Here is a 22,912-nt window from a genome sequence, read left to right on the forward strand (position 1 = left end):
TACCCTAACCCTAAACTTAACCCTAATGTAAACCTCACCCTAAGCCTAACCCTATCCCTCATACTATCTCTAACCCTAACACTAACATTGCCACAGTCTGGCTGGGCACAATTCACAAGCCACTTGTCAAGAAGAAATGAACTTTATTTTTAGAACCCACACGCCCCTCCACAGGAGCTCTTCAGGAATTCCCTCAGAGCCCCACTGCCACCACCAGCTTCCCACAAGCCTCTCACCCCCCTACCCTAGTCCTCCTGCCCTTGAAGCCGATTGGCTGGGTCACATGGGCAGAGCAAAAAACAGTCCCCCAATGAGTAGCTCCATGGTCTGAAAGGGCGGGTAAATAGCCCAATGAGCATCACTGCAGAAGAGCCAATCTGCTGGCAGCTGGAAGTTTGCTGGGGCCCCTGTGAGCCAATCATCAGCTGGCAGCTGGAAGTTTGCTGGCAGCTACAAGTTTGCTGGCAGCTGGAAGTTTGGTGGGGCTCCTTCGGCTGTGGCTCTAAACATTTCCCCACTTAACAATAAGCATGTGGCTTAGGGACCATGCCTGCCTTAGGTTGTCATATACTACATATGGTTCTTACCCATCATCGGTTGAGCTGACCTCAAGGTATTAGCCTCCTGTCTTAGGTTGCTACAATTGCAATTGGATCTTACCCGTCATTGACTACCGGTCCAGCATACAGCCACACCTGTGGATAGGTCTTTGTACCAGAAGGGGGGGTGAGGTTCTTTGCCTCACCTCTGTTGGCCCCCAAATCTTAGCTGAACAATCATCACAAGCAGATGGGAGGAGGATACACCAAGCCAATTGATGGCTCCTTTTGAAAAAATTGTACCACCGATGACACCATCAACAAAAATACCCCAACACTACCACAAGTCGCTACACCAACAGACAGTTCACAATGCATACAAGTGATACATAGTCCAGGCAAGCTCTGCAAGCAGTTCAGTGATAGCTATTGCAGAAGCTGTAGATTGGTTTTATCTTTGTCTTCACTGGCATTTGGATGAAGATAGGAATTCTGGCAATAATGGCTAAAGAAAAAATTATGTAACATTCCAGCAGGCACTAAAGGAAAACAATTTTCTGAACAATTTACATTATCCTGAACAGAATTATTAGATATAATGAAAACGAAAGGTGAAAGTAAACAAACAGATCTGTTAAGCTCCTTTTTTGTGCACATATTAAAACAATCCTCAACAGCTGTTTACCCAATTTATATTAAACCATTTAAATCACGTGAATAAAAAAATTTGGATCCATTTTTTCATGAGCACTCATCATATATGATATATGAACATATGTACATACAAACATACAACACAAAACACAAGTGTGCACACATAATATAATACATATAACACATAACATAATAGTAAAGGCCTTATAATTTTTACAGGTGAAATCTCCATTGCAATGTTTAAAAACTCTATAGTCAAAAAATAGAACTGATCAGCAAAACATTAACCTAGGTCTGTATGAGCTCAAAAAACAAAATAGAACTTCATGATGTGGGAAAGGGCAATAATAAAATAGATATTTAAAAAAAGCATCCTGGTTCTGTTGCAGATGTAAGGATAGCCAAACTGGAGTTTTGGATATCAGCTGTTATGGATTTGAGCCAAATCATCTTCTTTTAGGTTTGTAGAAATCGCTTTAGTTAATCTCTCTGGAATCCAAATTGGCTGCTGTTCTCCCTGTGGAAACACACAAACAGACCCCCGACTCCAGACAATTACTGGGTAAGGATGTTTCCATTGTCCTGTTAAAATATCCTTCTAAAGTACCTTGGGCTTATGTACATTTTTTGAACACATATGCCTATCTGCACCACTAAACCATGATGAATCTGAATTTTAAAAGTTTGGAGTAAAAAGGGTTATTGTAAGTTTATCTTTGGGGAATATATACCCCTTCCCAATTCCCTATTTTTGCTTTAATAAGTGCATTTTAATAGTTTGATGAGCTCTTTCAACTATGCCTTGTCCCTGTGGATTGTATGAGATTCCTGTTATATGAGTAATGCCAAATGATGAGCAAAATTGTTTACAAGAGGTAGAAGTATAACCAGGATCATTATCTGTTTTTAACTGTTTTGGAACGCCCACAGTGTGGCAAAATTTTATAACCAATGAGCTATAATATCTTTAATTTTTTCTCCGGCATGAAGGGAGCCCATCAAAAATCCAGAAGAAGTATCAGCTGTAACATGCAAACATTTTAATTTTTCAAATTCTGACAAGTGTGTGACGTCTATCTGCCAAATATGGTTAGGTATCAGTCCACTAGGATTGACTCCAAGATTACCTTGTGGTAAAAAGGTCATACAATTTTGACATTGTTTTATTCTTCTTCTAGCTTGTTCCTTAGTTATTTTAAAATGCTTTTGTAAAGTATTAGCATTGACATGAAACTTTTTATGAAAATTTGTAGCTTCTTCTAGTGTAGAGAAGATATGTATGTCATGTGTATATTTATCTGCTAAATCATTGCACAAACTAAGGGCTTCAGGAAATCCTGTATGTGCCCTGATATGTCCTATAAAGAATGGATCTTTTCTGTCCTAGATTAGATAGTGTATATTGGAAAGCAAAGAGAAAACAGTAGAGGAAGGGGAAATCCTACCAGAATCTTCAAGGGATACTATAGCATTAACTATATACTGACTATTGGAAAATAAATTAAATACAGAATCTTTAAACATTACAAAAGCTTGTAATACTGCATTAAGCTCTACCTTTTGAGCTGATTGTTTGGGTACTAAAAATGCAAAAGTTTGATCAGGAGAACTATTGCTGATGTACCATTATTTGACCCATTAGTGAATATATTTGGAGCATTCATGATAGGTGTTTTTCTTGTCATTTTTAGAAAAATTACAGGATGTGATGACCATAAAGACAATAAAGGATTAGATGGTAAGTGGTTATCAAATGAAACATTAGATGTGCACATGATTATTGCCCAAGTATTTAACTTATTAGCTAACTCATTAATTTGATCCATAGAATATGGAGTAATAATTTTATTTGGAGAAATTCCAAACACTCCCTTTGCTGCTTTTATTCCTTTGAGTATTAATTGTCCTGCAGCTCCTGGATACCTAGTAAGAATAGTGTTAGGAGAATAAGATAAATATATCCATAATAATGGACCTTCTTGCCAAAATACTCCTGTAAGAATATTTTTTGTTGGTAGTACAATAAATAATAAAGGCAAACTTACATAAATTCTATCCAAATGCATGTTTTCCATATAGGTTTCAATGACTTTTAATGTCTTTCTTGCTTCAGGCATTAACATTCGGGGTGAATTTGGATATGATGAACCTTTTAGGATATCAAATAAAGGTCCCACTCTCCTGTTGGTATACCTAGATAAGGCTTTATCCAATTTATGTTTCCTAATAACATTTGAAAGTCATTAAGTGATTTGGGTTGATCTACACGTATTTGAATCTTTGGTGGATGGAACATGGTTGAGGATAATAGAACTCCTAAATAATTAATTGGAAAATGTAATTGTCCTTTATTGCTATCTCTAGATTATAATTTTTAATAAGTTTGTAAGTGTGGCATAACATTCTAGCAATGTGTTTTCATCTTTGTGTGCTAATAATACATAATCCATATAGTGAAATATTTTTAGTTCAGAATTTTGATTTCTAAGTGGCTGGAATACTTTGTTAACATAAATTTGACACATAGTTGGGCTGTTAGCCATTCCTTGAGGGAGTACTTTCCATTTATATCTCTGATCAGGACCTTCATGATTCAGTGCAGGGATAGTAAATGCAAAACGTGGACTATCCTCAGGATGAATTGGAATTTAAAAAAAAAACAATCTTTAATATCTATAACTAAAACATACCAAGTTATTGGCAAAGCAGACAATTGAGGAATCCCCGATTAAGCAGGTCCCATAATAACCATCTCATCATTAATGGCTCTTAAATCTTGCAATAATCTGCATTTACCAAATTTCTTTTTGATGACAAAAATGGGTGTATTATGGGGAGATACAGAAGGTTGTATATGTCCTTCTGCTAATTGTTATTTGACCAGGTCATAGGCTGCTTGTATCTTTTCTTTAGTCAGGGGCCACTGAGGAACCCATACTGGTCTTTCTGATTTTCAAGTAATTTTTATTGTCTTAGTGACCCCTCCTGAAAATCCAATCCACGTCTGTCTATTCCTTGATCTATTTGTGTTGGTGGTGCTATACCTTGTTCTTGTTCTCCTAATCTTTTACCTTTCCTAAAACCTTGTCTGGTAATAATAGTGGGAACATTTGAATTGATGTTATTTGTTAATGTTAGTCCTAATTTATCTAGGAAATCTCATCCCCATAAATTTATGGGAAGTTGATCCAGTACATATGGCTGTATAGTTCCTTCACATCCTTCAGTATCCTTCCAATCTAATTCCATTGCACTTCTATGGGTATTAGTCACCACTCCTAGGCCTCAAAGCATTTGAGTGGCTTGTTGTAATGGCCAATGTTTTGGCCATTCTTGACGAGAGATGATGCTAAGGTCTGCACCTGTATCCAGTAGCCCATTATATTCATGTCCTTGAATATTTAGTTTTAGCATGGGTCAAGAATCTAAATTTAAAGAAAGCATAGCCCAATCTACACCTCTGGAGCCTAATCCTCTGGAACCTCTTTCTACAGTATGACTGGAAAATTTATCATGTAGACTGGGTATTATTAGTAACTGCTATTCTATCTCCTGGTGAAATTACTGATATACTCTTTGGAGAACTGGCTATAATTTTTTATTTCACCTTTATAATCAGGATCAATTACCCCAGGACTTATCAAAAGTCCTTTTAGAGTAGAAGAGCTGTGTCCCAATAATAAGCCTACTGTTCCTTTGGGAAGAGGTCTTTTTACCCTTGTGGGAATGATTTGAACTCCCATCTCTGGATTTAGTACTGTTCTGGAAGAGGCACAGATGTCCAATCCTGCCCTTCTTATGTTTGTCTAGTGAGGGATTTAATGGACAATGTGTCCTGGGCACTACCCTGATTGGGTTGCTGGGTTCTACCAGTGCTCCATATATTTGTGGTCTTGGGCCCTGGAGCATTGCGCCCCCCTGTCTATTTTTTGGAAATGGAGCCTGATGGCTTTCTCCATGATATCGTGCATAGACACCTGGTCTTTGTTCATTTTTGATAACAGATTACTCTCTATGGTGGTTTGAGAATGGCATTCATTAGAACAATGTCTCTCTCTATGGCATTGTGGGAAAATACCCAGTATTCTACTCTTTTGATACCTCGTTTTGTTAAACCCTCCTCCTATGGGGCAATTCCTTTTAAAATGTCCTGTTTGTTCACAATTGTAGCATGTTTTTGGCCTGGCATCTAAAACCTGTTCTAAAGCAGGTACCAAGACTTGCCCTTGTTCATTAATGTCTCTACATAATTTAATATATGTGTTTAAATCTTCATGTTTCCATGGTCTAATGACTTCTCTGCACCAACGATTCACTTGTGCATAAGCTAGTTGTTTTATTAATGGCATTGCTTGTTCTGTATTCCCAAAAAATCTGTTAGCTGTTTGAATAAGGCTATCTACAAATTCAGAGTAAGGTTCATTAGTTCCTTGTATTACCTTAGATAATTGACCTTGTAAACCTCCATGTCCTTGTAAAGTCTTCCATACCCTAACCACATCTGCAGCAATTTGTGAGTATATGGCAGGATCATATGCAATTTGTTGCTGCTGATCCTGATAAGGTCCCTTTCCTAACAACATATCTAAATTTCTCTGAGGATAACCAGCTGTTGCATTTTGCCTAACCGTCTCCTTGGAAAAATTTCTCATTGGCAACCTTCCATAACAAGTATTGTCCTCTATTTAGCAAAGCTTTACACATATTAGCCCAATCTGATGGCATCATGTTCAAGTTGGTAATGGATTCAACCATGCTTTTAGTGAAGGGTGCTTGAGGACCATAGGTTGTTACAGTCTCTTTTAGCTGCTTCACTGTTTTGAAATTAAAAGCATGGTGAATTCACTGCTCTCCTGCCTGCTCAAATACAGGAAATGTTAATATTTGAGGTCTTGTCTCAGGATCCCATCTATCAATTATGGGGGTTGGGGGCCTCCCAGCATATGGAGGTGGCACTATTGGTTGGACACTTTCACGCTCTGGTGATAGAAAAGTGTTAGTATCAATCTCCTGTTGTAACGTTTCCCCTGATGGCTTTTTCTGCTTTAAACTTTCTTCCTCTGTTTGACTAGCTTGAGAGACCTTCTCTTTTACTTGAAATTTTTCCTCTGTCTGACTAGCTTGAGAGACCTTCCTTTTTACTTGAATTTTTTTTCTCTGTCTGACTAACTTGAGAGATCTTCTCTTTTACTTGAATCAATATGTCTTCTCCTTCCTCTTCCATTGTCCATACTGAAGGCTCTGGACTAAACAAACAAGATACGAATGTCCACAATGGCAATGTGCAAACTGGCAGAGTCCCTGGGCCTTTTTTTTCTATTCTTGTTAAATCTTCACCATGATGGTTCCATTGTGATATATTTAACAACTCCTCCTTAAAAAGCCATGGGCTACCTTGTTGTATTGTATCAACGTATGCCCTGACTGCTCTTGATTTTACTGGGAAGCCTCCTTCTTCTAACAATTTAGTTAACACTCTTTTGGTTTGCTTTTTACTAATTTCTGATCTCATATTTCTAGTATAATACAACCCAACAAGATGATGCCAAACAAAACTGAAACAGAATGAAACAAAATTGGAACAACAAAAAAAATCATTAAATAGCCTGTCCTTTCTCCCTATCTGTTCCTCAGACACAAATAATTTTTCATCAGATATGAGCGGTTTTTCTTCCATCTTACACATCTCCAGGAACAGGCAACTTAAAACAAAAGTGAAACAAAACAAAAGAAGAATCTTAAAATGGCTACTCATCCTCTTGCCCTGCCCTCAGGGGTGAGCAGTTTACCTTATCACTTGCCCTCAGTCATTCCCCGTGCGGACCAAAAATGCCACAGTCTGGCTGGGCACAATTCATGAGCCATTTATCAAGCAGAAAAGAACTTTATTTTTAGAAAACACACGCTGCACCACACGAGCTCTTCAGGAATTCCCTCAGGGCCTAACTGCCACCAGCAGCTTCCTACAAGCCTCTCAACACCCCCCACTCCCCCTTGTCTTGAGGCAGATTGGCTGGGTCGTGTGGGTGGAGCCAAAAAAAGTACCCCAATGAGCAGCTCCATGGTCTGAAACAGCGGGGAAACAGCCCAATGAGCATCACTGCAGAGGAGCCAATCAGCTGGCAGCTGGAAGTTTGCTGGGGCTGCTGTGAGCCAATAAAAAGCTGGTAGCTGGAAGTTTGCTGGGGCCGATTTGAGCCAATCATCAGCTGGCAGCTGGAAGTTTGCTGGGGTCCCTTCGGCTGTGGCTGTCAACAAACACAAACACTAAAACTAACTCTAACTAATACTAACCCTAACTAACCCTAACCCTAACCAAAAACTTACACCTCACCCTAAAAATAAACCTAGCCCTAACCCTAACACGAACCCTAACACTAACTCTAAAAGTAACCCTAACACAAACCCACAACTAACTCTAAACCTAAAAAAATCCTAACCCTAAATCTAACCTGAACACAAATTATAACCCAAACCACAACCCTAAACCTAACCTAACCTTAACCCTAAACCTTACCTAAACCTAACCCTAACCCTTATCCTCACACTATTTTTTACGCTAACCTAAACCTAACACTAACCTTAACCTTACCCTAAGCCTAACAGTAACCCTAACATAAACTCACAACTAACCCTAAACCTAACACAAATCCTAACACTACCCTAACCTTAACACAAATCATAAGTCAAACCACAACCCTAACCCTAACCTAACCTTAACCCTAACCCTTACCTAAACCTAACCCTAACAATTACCCTTACACTAACCCTAACCCTAACGTAAACCTAACATTAACCTTAACCTTAACCCTAACATTAACAATAACCCTAACACAAACCCAAAACTAACCCTAAAATTAACACAAAGAATAACCCTAACCCTAAACTTAACGAAAAAATAAGCCACACCACAACCCTAACCCTAACCTAACCTCAACTCTAACCCTTACCTAAACCTAACCCTAACCTTTACCCTTACACTAACCCTAACCCTAACCTAAACCTAACACTACCATTAACCTTAACCCTAACACTAACCGTAACACTAACCCTAACCCTAACACGAACACTAATCCTAACCCTAACCATAACATGAACCCTAATCCTATAACTAACCCTTAACCTAACCCTAACCCTAACACTAACACTAACCCTAACACTAACAGTAATTGTAACCCTACTCCTAACACTAACCCTAACCCTCACCCTAACACTAACCCTAAATGTAAACCTAAACCTTAGTCTAACCCTGTTCTTAACCCTAACACTAACCCTAACCCTAACCCTAACCTTAATTTTGATCCTAACTTAACCTTTACCCTATCTCTAAACCTAACTAAACCCTCAATCTCATACAAACCATAAGCCTAACCCTAACACTAACCCTAACACTATACCTAACTCTAACCCTAATCCTTACTTTTAAACTAACCCTAAACCTAACCGGATCCCTATTTCTGATGTTCAACCTAATTCTAAAACTAAACCTAAAGCTAAGCCTAAAATGTACCCTAACAATAAGCCTAATCCTTACCTAATACTCATTCTAAAACTAAACCTATCATTGATTCTAACTGTAAACCTAACCCTAATCCTAACTTTAATCATAACTGTAACCATAATCATAACCTTAAGTGAAACCTAACACAAACGCTAACCTTAATGCTAACACTAAACATAACCTTAACCCTAAACCTAACCATAACCCTAACCCTAAACCTAACCATAACCATAACCCTAACACTAACACTAACATAAATTGTAACCATAACCTTAATCCAAACCCTAACCATAATCCTAAACCTAAAACTAACACTCACATTAACCATAACCCTAACACTAACACTAACACAAATACAAAATGTAGCAATAAACCTAATCCAAACCCTAACCCTAGCCCTAACTCTAACACTAACACTAACACTAACCATAACCATAACACTAACACTAACACAAATTGTAATCATAACCTTATTCAGAAACCTAACCCTACCCCATCCCTAACCCTAAGTCTAACCCTAACACTAACCTATCCCTAAACATAACCCTAACCTTAAACAAAACACAGAACCTAAAACTAAACCTAATCCTAAACCTAAAAGTAAAACTAACCATAACCCTAACCTTAACCAAAAACTAACACTAACTCTAACCCTAACAATAACCATGAACATAACCAAATACCTAATACTAAAACTGACCCTAACCCTAAGCCTCACTATAAACCTTATCCTAATCATAACCCTAAATGTAACCCTACACTAAACCTAATGCTAAACCTGAACCCACAATTAACCCTAACCCTAACCCTAAATCAAACCTAATTCTAACCATAACCCAAACCCTAAACCTAACTCCTACCTAACCATAACCCTATCCCTAACTCTAACCGTAACAATAAACCTAACCTTAAACCTAACCCAAAAGCTAATTCTGACCCTCACACTAACCTTAACCCTAAACCTAACACTAAATTAGCCCAAACCCTAACACTAAACCTAAACCAACCTATAACCCTAACCAAAACTCTAAGGCTAAACCTAACCCTAACCCTAAAACTAACACTAACCCTAACTCTAAACGTAAACCTAATACTAACACTGATTCTAACCCATACAATAACCGAAACCCTCACCCTATCTCTAACCTTAAATTAACCCTAACCTTAACCTATTCTAAAACTAACCCTAACACTAAACCTAATCCTAACCATAACTCTAACACTAACCCTATCCATAACCATAAAACTAACCTAACACTAACAATAACTCTAACCTTAACTCTACCCCTAACCCTAAACCAAAACCTAACACTAATCCTAATCCTAAAGATAACACGAACCCAAACCCAAACCCTAACCCAAACCTAACCCTAACACTAACCTTCACCATAACACTAAACTTAATGCTAACACTAACACAAAACCTAAACCAACCACTAACTTTAACCTAACTCTAATCCTAACAACAACCCAAACCTAAACCTAAAGCTAACCCTAACCCTAACATTAACCCTAAACCTCATCCTAACTCTAAACCATTTAATTAACACTAACCTTAACCCTAACGTAACACTAATCCTAACCCTAATTCTAACCCTAACCATAACCGATAAGACTAACCCTAACCATACAACTAACTCTAATCTTAACCCTAACCTAAACCTAACACTTACCCTAACTCTAACCCTAACGTGAACCCTAACCCTAACACAAATCCTAACCCTATCCCTACCCTAACACCAATTCTAAGACTAATCCTAACCCTAACCCTAAGTCTAACACTAACCCTAATGCTAACCCTAACCCTAATCCAAACCCTATAGCTAAACCTAACTGCAACCCTAACCCTAACTCTCACCCAAACCCTAACAGAAACCTATAACTAATTCTAACACTAACATTAACAGTAACCCTAAAACTAATTATAACCCTAAACCAAACACTAATGCTAATCCTAAACCTAACCCTAACTCTTACACTAACCCTAACTTTAACCGTAACCCTAAACCTAAACCTAAGCCATATGCTAACCCTAACAGGAATTCTAACCCTAACACTAACACTAACTTAACCCTAACACTAACCTTAACACAAACACTAATACTAAACTTAACCCTAATACTAACCCTAAACCTAACCCTAACTTTAACCCTAACCTAACTCTAACCCTAGTCCTAACCCTTTTTGTAACCCAAACTATAAAACTAAGCATATACCCAACACAAACCCTAACCCTAACACTAACCCTAAACCTAACACTAACATTAAACCTAACCCTTTCTCTAACAATAAAACTCACCTAATCTTAACCCTAAACCTAAAACTAACCATAATCATAAACGTAACACTAATCCTAAACCTAACTATAACCCTAACCCAACACTTATGCTAACCCTAACCTTAACCGTAACACTAACACTAACTCATACAGCAACCTAACCTAACCCTAACACTATCCATAACCCTATTCCTAATTTTAACCCTATCTCTAATCCTATCCTTTACCCTAAGCCAAACTCTCACCATAATGCTACTGTAGTCCTAACACTAATTCTTAACCTATCCCTAACCCTAACTCTATTATTAGTTCCAACCCTAGGTCTCATTCTAACTCTAGCCCTAATCCAAACCCTGACCCTTATTCTGACCCTAACACCAACCCTATATCTAAACCTGACACTAAGCCTAAACTGGACCCTAACACTACCCCTACCAGTAAAGCTATACCTAAACCGAACAGTAACACTAGCACTAGACCAAACCTAATCTAAATAGAGTCATAAATCTATCGCTAGTTCTAAACAATAACCTTGAACTAGCCCTAACAATAACCCTTAACCTATTACAAAGACTAAACCTATTGCTAGACCCAATGCTATTCCTATTTCTAGCGCTAACCCTAACCCAAACACTGATGCTTACCCTAACACAAACCCTAGCTCTAAACCTTATCCTAACCCAAAACCTAACCCTAACACTACACTTATTCATAAACCTAACCCTAAAACTATCCATAACCATAATCCATGCTCTTACATTACCCATAGCCTTAATGCTAGCCATAAACATCACACAAACCTAGCCCTTATCCTAGCCTTAAACCTAGCTCTAATTTTAACCCTAAGTGTATCCCTAGACCTAACCCTCATCCTAACCCTCGCCCTAGTCCTAAACCGAGCTCAACTCTAACCCTTTCCCTAATCATAACACTAACCCTACCCCAAACCTAACCCTGACTCTAACCCTAACCATCAACCTAGACCTAACCCTACCTCAAATCTTAATACTTACCCTAAACCTAACTCTGACACTAACCCTAGGCCTAACCCTAACCCTAGCCATAAACTTAACCTTAACCCTAGCCCTAACCTTAGCTCTAACTCTATTCATTACCCTAAAGATAAGCCTAAAACAAATACTAACCCTAGGACAAACGCTAACCCTATCACTAACAATAACCATATCCATTACTCTAAACCTAACCTGAATCCTAATCCTAACTCTATCCATTACCCTAATCCTAAACTGAACTCTAATGCTAATATAAGCTTTAGCCCTAAACCTTAACCTAAACCAAACCATACCCGAACCTTGACCCTAATAAAACACCTAGCTCTAAACCTGACCCTTACCCTAAATTTAACCCTTATACTAGACCTAGCAATAACCTAACCATAAAACTACCACTTACTTTGAAACTAGACCTGACATTAGTCCTAGCCCTAATCTTAGCCCTAGCCCTAACACATACCCTAATCCTGGCACTAAACCTAGCCTTAATCCTAACCCAAACCCTATAACATAGCCCTAAATCAAATTCTAACCCGAACCCTAGCTCTAAACATAGCTATAACCCCATCCCTTCCCCAAGTATAATCCTAACTTTAACACTAACACTAATCATAACACCAACCCTAACACTAGGCCTAACCCTAACACTAACCCTGGTGCTAGTCCTAGCCCTAATTTAGCCCTATCCCTAAACCTACTCCTGACCCTAGCCCAAAGAATAACTATAATTGCACTACAGCCCTATTTCTAATTCTAACCTTATTCATTACCATAAACCTAACACTAGCCCTAACCTTTACTCAAATGCAGGCGCTAGCCCTAAACCTTGATCTAACCATAACAATAAATCTAAGCTTAAACCTCATCCTACCACTAGCCATAACACTATCACTAATCCTAGAACTAGCCCCAACTCTAGCTCTAGCTCTAAAACAAAACTGAGCCATAACCCTAACCCTAACCCTAGCTTAACGGTAATGCTAGACCTGACATTAGCCCTATCACTAATTCTTACCCTAACTCTAATACAAAACCTAACCCTACACCTAGCCTTAAACCTAGCCCTAATTTGAGTCCTATCCCTAACAATGATCAGTAACACTGATCCTGACTCTGACCCTAACACTAACCCTATCTCTAATCATCTTCCTAATCCTAAACCTATTCTAATCACTAGACATAGAACTAATGCTAACTCTAAAACTAGCCCTAATTTTAACTCTAGTACTTAAAATAATCCTAGTCCTACCTTATCCATAACCTAACCCAAAACATAGCCCTAATCTGAGCCCTAACCCAAGATTTAACCCTATCCTTAACCCTAAACCTAGCCCTAACACTTTACCTAAACATAATCCAAAAACTAATCCTAAAACTATCCCTAAACATAACCCTAGACCTGACATTAGCCTTCGCCCTAATCCTAACCCTAACACAAACCCTAACTCTAAACCTAGCAATAAACCTAGCCTTAATCCTAATCATAACCTTAACCGTAGCCCTATCCTTAATTTTATCCATTGACCTAGCCCAAAACGTAGCTATAACATCATACCTTACCCTAACCCTACCACTAAACCTAGGCCTAAAATTAACACTAAGCCTAGCACCAATCATATCCCTAATTTAGCCCTAACCCTAAACCTAACCCTAACCCTAGCCATAAGACTAACTCTAACTCTCATCCTAGCCCTATCCCCAGTTGTAAACTTATTCCTTACCATAACCCCTACTCTAGCCCTATCCCTAGCACCAACCTTAGCCTTAAAATTTGCACTAGCCCTAAAGTGCATCTAACCCTAAACTTAAGCCTAAAGCTCACCTAACACTAGCCCTGACCCTAGTGCTAATTGGCAAACTAGCCATAAACCTACCCTAGCCCTAAAACAAAACTGAGCCATAACCCTAACTCTAACCCTTAACCTATACTAAACACTAACCAGAAAACTAGCCCTAAACCTTGCCATAATTTGAGTGCTAAAACTAACCCTAGAATTAACCCTGACCCTAACTCGGATCATAACACTAACATTAGCTCTATACATTGCCCTAACACTAACCCTAGAACTAGTCCTAACCAAAAACCAATATTTTTCATTAGTTGTAGACCTAAAGCTAACACAAATCCTAGCACTAATCCAAAGTCTAACCCTAAGTTTAAACCTAAGACTAACCATAACATTAACTGTAGCCCTAAACCTATCCCTATCCCTTATCCTAAGTCTAAATCCACCCCATTCCCTAAGTGAAACACTCACCCTAATGTTACCTAGTCCTAATCCTAATACATTGCCTACTCCAATTCCCAACTCTATTACTAGTCCTAACCCTAGCCCTCATTCTAGTTATAACTCTAACCCAATCCTTGACCCTTATTCTGACTCTAACACTAAATCTAGAACTAAACCTCACACTAACCCTAAATCAGACCCTACCCCTACATGTACCAGTAAAACTGTACCTAAACCTAACAGTAACACTAGCACTAGACCAAACCTAATCCTAAATATAGTCATAAATATAACCCTAGCTCTACGCAAAAACTTTGCACTAGCCCCAAAATAATCCTTAACCTAACCCAAAGACTCACCCTATCACTAGACCAAACACTAGTCCTAATTGTGGTGCTAACTCTAACTCTAACCCTAACCCTAATTGATAACCCTTATACTAGCCATAAACACCACGCAAACAGAGCCTTATTCTAGCCCTTAACCTAGCCCGAATGGTAATGCTAACGACAACCCTAGCCCTGACTCTAAACCTAACCATCACCCTAGCCCTAAACCTAGCTCATACCCTATCACTTACACTAAACCTAAACCTGACTCTAACCCTAGGCTAAACCTAACCCTAGCATTAATCCAAACCATAACCTAGCACTAACCTTAGCTCTAACCTTATTCATTAACCTGAAGATAAGCCTAACTCAAATGCTAAAACTAGGCATAATGCTAATCCTATCACTAACACTAATCCTATCCATTACTCTAAATTTAACCTGAACCTTAAACCTAGGCCAATCCATTACCCTAATTCTAACCCTAACTGGACTGCTAATTCAACCCTTAACTATAAACCTTAAACTAAAACAAACCCTACCTGGACCCTGACCCTTATAATACACCTAGCTCTAAACCTGACCCTTACCCTAAACGTAAACCTTACAATAGACCTAGCCATAACCTAATCCTAAAACTATCCCTAACCATAACCCTCAACCTGATATTAGCCCTAGCCCTAATCCTAGCACTAGCCCTACACAAACCCTCAAACCTAGTCCTAAAGCTAGCCTTAATCATAACCCAAACCCTAACCTAGCCATAGCCCTAATTCTAAATCTCGCCCTATCCCTAAACCTAGCTATAATGCCATCCTTTTTCCTAAAACTAAACCTATCCCTAACACTAACACTAACTCTAACCCTAGCCCTAACCCTAGCACTAATCCTAGCCCTAATTTAGCCCTAATCTTAAACCCACCCCTAACCCTAGCCCTAAGACTAACTCTAACGATCTCCCTAGCCCTATTTCCAGTTCTAACCCTCTCTGTTATCATAACTGTAACACTAGCCCTAACTTTAGCCCTAACCATAGCCCTAGCCCTAAACCTATATTTAACCATAACAATTAATATAAGATTTAACCTCACTTTACTACTAGCCCTAACACTATTGCTAATCCCCAAACTAGCCCTAAACCTAGCCCTAGTCTAAAACAAAACTGAGCCATAGCCCCAACCCTAACTCTAACCTAAACGTAACCCTAGACCTGATATTATAACTATCCCTAATTCGTACCCTAACCTTAACACAAATCCTAACCTACACCTAGCCTTAACCTTTACCCTAATTTGATCCCTATCCCTAATCCTCACTCTGACCTATTTCTAGTCATCTTCCTAAACCTAAATCTAATATAAACACTAGACCTAATCCTAATTCTAACCCTAATAGTAGCCCTAATCATAACCCTATCTCTTACATTAGCAGTAATCCTACACTAGCCATAACCTAACCCAAAACCTAGCCCTAATCCAAGCAATAACCTTAGTTTTAATCATAGCCTTAACCCTATCCCTAGCCCTGACACATAACCTAAACCTAACCCTTAAGCTAAACCTTGTCCTAAACCGAAACCTAAACTGAACCATAGTCCTATTCCTAATGATAACACTAGCCCTCAACCTAGATATAATTTTATCCATTACCCTAACCATAACCCTAAGGAAATTCTAACCCTAGGCCTAACCCTAACCATAGCCCTAACCTAACTATAACCCTAATCCTAACTGTAGCTCTAATCCTATCCATTACCTGAACCTATCTTTAAACAAATTCTGTCCCTAGGCCAAACTCTAACCCTATGCATTACCCTAACCCTGTTTATTATACTAAACCTAACCTGAACCTGAAACCTAACCAGATCCATTACCCTAACTCTAAGGCTAATTTTAGGCATAAACCTAAACCTTAACCTAATCCATACCCTAACCCTGACTCTGATCCTAATAATACCCTAACTGTAAACCGGAACCTAACCCTCAATGTAACCCTTACAATAGATCTGGCCACAAAACTAAACCTAAATTATCCCTAACCATAACCTTAGAACTGACATTAGCTCTAGACCTAATCCTAGCCCTTACCCTAGCACAAAATCTACCCCTAAACCTAGCCCTAAGCTTAGCCTTAATCCTAATCCTAACCTTAACCAGAGCCCTAACCCTAATTTTATCCGATGCGCTAGCCCAAAATGTAGCTATAACATCATACCTTACCCTAACCCTAACCCTAGCCCTAACTGTAGGCCAAAACCTAACACTAACCTTAGGGCTAATCCTAGCCCTAAATTAACCCTAATCCTAAACCTAATCCTATCCCTAGCCCTAGGACTAACTCTAACTCTCGTCCTAGCCCTAGCCCTAGTTCAATACCTATCCGTTACCATAACCCCAAACCTAGTCCTAGCCTCAACCCTAACTCTAACCATCACCCTAGCCCTAAACCTGGTTGTAAACTCTAACCTTAAGCCCAAACCTCACCTTAACATTGGGCTAAACCTAATGCTAAAACGAAAACTAACCCTAAATCTACCCTAGGCCTAAAACAAAACTGAGCCATATTCCTAACCCTAACCCTTAACCTAAACCATACACTAACCTTACACCTATCTCTAAACTTAGCCCTAATTTGATTCCTAACCCTAACAATAGAAATAACCCTGAACCTGAGTTGGACCCTAACAGTAGCCCTAGCTCTAAACATTGTCCTAATGCTAACCCTAGAACTACCCCTAATTAGAAAACTTGATCTTTTATTAACTGTAGCCCTATTGGTAACACAAATCCTAGCCTAATCTGATACCTGACTTGAACCTTAATCCTAACAGCACCTCTAACCTTATTCCTTACCCTTAGCCAAACCGTCTCTTTAATGCTATTCTAGTTCTAAACTTAATCCTTAGCCTACACCAAACCCTAACTCTATTACTAGTCCTAAACTTAGCCCTCATTCTAGCTTTAACCCTAATCCTAACCCTGACCCTTATTCTGATCCTAGCACTAACCCTAGATCTAAACCTAACCCTAACCCTAAACTGAACCATAACACTACCTTTACCAGTAAACCTATACTTAATCCTAAAAGTAACACTAGCACTAGACCAAACCTACTCCTAAATAGAGTCATAAACCTAGCCTTATCCCTAATAAAACCCACCACTAGCCCTAACAATTACCCTCAACCTAACTTAAAGACTAAAACTATCGCTACACCATATCCTAGTCCTAATTGTGGCGCTAAACATAACACTAACCCTAACCCAACAAAGACAATTAACTTAATAGAAACCCTAGCTCTAAACCTTAATCTAAACCAAAACCTAACCCTAACACTAGACTTATCCATAACATTGACCCTAACACTAGCCATAACCATATCCCTAGCTCTTATATTACCAATAGCCCTAACGTTATCCCTAAACATCACACAAACCTAGCCCTTACCCTAGCCCTAAACCTAGACCTATTTATAACCCTAACCATAACCTTAGACCTTACCCTCATGCTAACCCTCGAACTAGCCCTAACCCTAGCTCAAATTCTAATTCTTAATCTAAACATAACCCTATCCATAAATCTAACCCTAGCCCTGACTCAAAACCTAACCCTCGCCCTAGCCCTAACCCTAGCTCAAATTCTAATTCTTAATCTAAACATAACCCTATCCATAAATCTAACCCTAGCCCTGACTCAAAACCTAACCCTCGCCCTAGCCCTAACCATAGCTCAAATGCCTACACTTACCATAAACCTAATCCTAACATTAACCCTAGGCCTAAACCTAACCCTAACCCTAATCCTAAACTTAACAATAGCCCTAACCTTAGCTCTAACCCTACCCATTACCCTAAAGATAAGCCTAACCCAAATGCTATCTTTAGGCCTAACGATAACCCTATCGCTAACACTAACCCTATCCATTACTCTAAACCTAACCAGAACCATAAACCTAATACTATCCATTATCCTAACCCTAACCCTAACCCTAACCAAACGCTAATTCAAGCATTAAACCTAAATCTTAACCTAAACCAAACCCTAACAAGACCCTGACCCTAATAACACACCTAGCTCTAATGTTGACCCGTAACCTACACCTAAATCTTATTATAGACATAGCCATAATCTAACACTAAAACTAATACTAACCATAAACCTAGACCTGACATTAGCCCTAGCCATAATCTTAGCCCTAGCTCTAACACAAACCCTCAGCTTAACCTTAAAACTAGCCTTAATCCTAACCCAAATCCTAACCTTATCCCTAACCCTAATTCTAACCCTCGCCATAGCCCTAAAGCTAGCTATAACTCTATCCATTCCCCTAAGTCTAATCCTAAACCCAAAACTGACACTAAACCTAACCGTAGGCCTAAACACTAAAACTAACACTAGCGCTAATTCTAGCCCTAATTTAGCCCTAACCCTAAACCTACCCCTAACCTTAGCCCGAAGATTAACTTGAACTCTTGCCCTAGCCATATATCTAGTTCCCTATCCATTACCATAACCCTAACACTAACCCTAACCTTAACCCTAACACTAGCCATATCCCTAAACCTAGATCTAACCATAACAATAAATCTAAGCCTAAACTTTACCCTACCACTAGCCCTAACAGTATCACTAATCATAAAACTAGCCCCAACCCTAGGCCTAGTTCTAAAACAAAACTGAGCCATAGCCCTATCCCTAACCCTAGGCTAATCTTAACCCTATACCTGACATTAGCCCTATCCCTATCCTTAATCCTAGTTTTAAGCCTAGACATAATCCTAACCCCAATTTTAACCCAAGCCCTAACCCTATATTTATCACTTGTCCTAGCACTAAACATAGTTGTAACATTATACCTTACCCTAACTCTAATGCTAAACCTAACCCTAGCTCTAAACCTAGGCCTAAATCTAACACTAACCCTAGCACTAATCCAGGCCCTAATTTAGCTGTAACATTAAACCTAAACTTATCCCTATCCCTAAGACTAACTCTAACTCTCATCTTAGCCCTATCCCTATTTTTAAAACTATCCCTTACCTTAACCCTAATGCTAGCCCTATCCTTAGCCCAAAACTTAGCCCTAACCTTGGCCAAAGGCTTCAACCTAGATCTAAAACTAAAATTAAGTATAAACTTCTCTCTAACACTAGATTTAACCCTAATGCTAATTGAAAAACTAGCCCTAAATCTACCCTAAACCTAAAACAAAACAGAGCCATAACCCTAACCCTAACCTAAACCAAAATCTAAAGCTACACCTAGCCCTAAACCTAGCCCTAATTTGAGTCCTAACCCTAACTCTAGAAATAACCCTGACCCTGACTCGGCCCCTAACACTATTCTGGCTCTAAACATTGCCCTAATGCTAACCATAGAACTAACCCTAAACAGAAACCTAGTGCTTTCATTAGCCATAACCCTAATGATAACACAAATCCTAGCCAGAATCTGAATGTTAACCCTTTTTTTTAAGTCTAACCCTAAACCTAACCCTAGCCCTAAACCTAACTCTAACCCTAACCCTACATTAAACCCTATTTCTTTCCATAAGCCAAACCCTCACGCTAATGACACCCTAGTCCTAAACTTAATCCTTCATCTACCTTAAACCCTAACTTTATTACTAGTCCTATCCTATCCCTCATTCTAGCTCTAAACCTAATCCTAACCCTAACCCTTATTCTTACCCTAAAACTAAACCTAAGTCTAAACCTGACCCTAACACTAAATCGAACCCTAACACTTCCCGTACCAGTAAACCTATACTTAAACCTAACAGTTACTCTAGCACTAGATGAAATCTAATACTAAATATAGTCATAAATCTAGCCCTAGCCCTAAACAGAAACCTAGCACTAGCCCTAACAATAACCATTAACCTAACTTAAAGGCTAACCCTATCCCTAGACCCAATGCTAGTTATAATTCTGGCACACACCCTAAACCTAACCCTATCCTGAACAATTACCCTTAACACTAAACAAACTCTAGCTAACCCTAAAACTAACCCTGACTCTGACTCCTATCCTAACAAGAACCGTAGCTATAAATATCACCCAAACCTTAAACCTAACCCTAGCACTCAAACTACCCCAAACCCTAACCCTAAAATTAACTCTAATGGTAACCCTAGTTCTTACATTAGCCATTGCCCTAATCCTATCCCTAAACCTAACACAAAACTAGCCCTAAACCAAGCCCTAAACCTAGCATTAACTCTAACTCTAACCCTATCCATAGTCCTAAACCTAGATCTAAATCAATCCCTTACCCTAAGTGAAACCATAAACCTAAGAGTAACCCTAGAAATATTCATAGTCCTTAGACTAACCAAAATGCTAACCCTATTAATAGTCCTAAACCTAGCCTTCATTTTAGCTCTAACACTATTCCAAAGGCTAACCGTATCCCTGACCCTTATTCTGACCCTAACACTAAACATAGGTCTAACCCTAACCCCAACACTAACACAAAATTTACCATAATCCTATCCCTAGACCTAACTCTGAACTTAATTCTCAGCTTAGCCATAATCATACCTCAGAACCTAACCTTTATGCTAAACATAACCCTAAACCTAATCCTAGTTCTAACCCTCACCTTAATCCTAACACAAGACCTAATGCTAACCATAACCCTAGCCCTAAACTTAATTCTAACTGTATACATTACCCTAAAAATAACCATTACCATAATGTTAACCCTAGTATTAACCCTAACCCTATCGCGTTCCCAAACCTATCAATTACCCTAAAGCTACCCTGAACCCTTAACCTAACCCAATCATTATGGTAACCCTAACCCTAATGCTAATTTGAGCCCTAACCTAACCTCAAACCTAAACCAAACCCTAACACTCACCGTGACCCTATCCTAACAAGAACCGTATTAATTCCCCTAGCTCTAAACCTTACTCTCACCCTACCTAACCCTTACACTAGACTTAACCTTAAACCTAACCCTAAAGCTATTCCTAACCTTAACCCTAGACCTGATATTAACACTAGCCTTAATCCTAACCCTAACCCTAACACAAACCCTAGCTCTTATCTAGCCCTGAACATAGCCTTAATTTTATCCCTAACCCACACCTTAGGCCTAACCCTAACACTAACCCTAGACCTAATCTTAGCCTAATTTAGCCCTATCCCTTACCCTAACCCTAACTCTAGCCCAAAGACTTACTCTAACTCTCACCCTTACCCTAACCCTAGTTCTAAATCTATCCCTTACTAGAACCCTAATGCTAACCCTAAGCATTGGTATAACCCTAGCCCTATTCAAAGGCCTGGTCATAACCCTAGATCTAACCCTGACACTAAATCTATCCAGAACCCTATGCCTAAACCTAAACCTAACACTAGCCCTAACTCTAATGCTAATCCTAAAACTAGCTCTAACCTTAGCTGAAGCCCTAAAATAAACTGAGTCATAGCAATAACCCTAACCCTTAACCTAAATCAAACCCTAACCCTACACCTAGCCCTAACCATATCCCTAATTCTAGTCCTAACCCTAACCCGAAAACTAAGCCTGACCCTGACACTGACCCTAACACTAACTCTGGCTCTAAACAACATCATCACCATAAACATCAATCTAACACTAGACCTAGCCCTAACCATAACCCTATAACTAGCACTAATCATAACCCTACTTTATATATTAGCCATAGCCTTAACCCTAGCCCTAACCTAACCCAAAACCTAGCATTAATCCGAGTCCTAAACCTAACTTTAACCCCAAACTTAAACCTAAGCCTAGAACAGAACTAGACCTAATCCTATACATAACCCTAGCCCTAATCTTAGGTCTAAACCTATCCATTACCCTAACAATAACCTTAACCTTAAGCTAACTTTAGGCCTAACTCTAACCATATCCATTACACTAAACCAAACCTAAACCCTAAAGATAACCCTGCCATTACCCTAAACCTAAACCCTAACCTAACCCGAACCCTAAACTTGACTCTGACCCTAAAAATAACCCTAGATATAAACCTGAATTTTACCCTAAATCTAATCTTTACACTAGACCAAGCCATAAACCTAACACTAAATCTAGCCCTCACTATAACCATAGACCTGACATTAGTCCTAGCCCTAATACTATCCCTAACCCTAATACAAACGCTAAACCTCATCCTAGCCATAAACCTAGCCTTAATCATAACCCTAACTCTAACTCTAGCCCTAACCCTAATACTAACCCTTGCCCTAGCCCTAAACCTAGCCAAAACCACATCCCTTACCCTAAATGTAACCTTAACTCTAACCCTAACCTTTGTTGTCACAATTGCCCTATCCTTAGTTTTAGGTTTTTCACTAGATTGAAAACTAACTTTAAATCTAACCCTAACTCG

Source organism: Ictidomys tridecemlineatus, chromosome 1 (assembly GCF_052094955.1).
Source record: "Ictidomys tridecemlineatus isolate mIctTri1 chromosome 1, mIctTri1.hap1, whole genome shotgun sequence".
NCBI lineage: Eukaryota > Metazoa > Chordata > Mammalia > Rodentia > Sciuridae > Ictidomys > Ictidomys tridecemlineatus.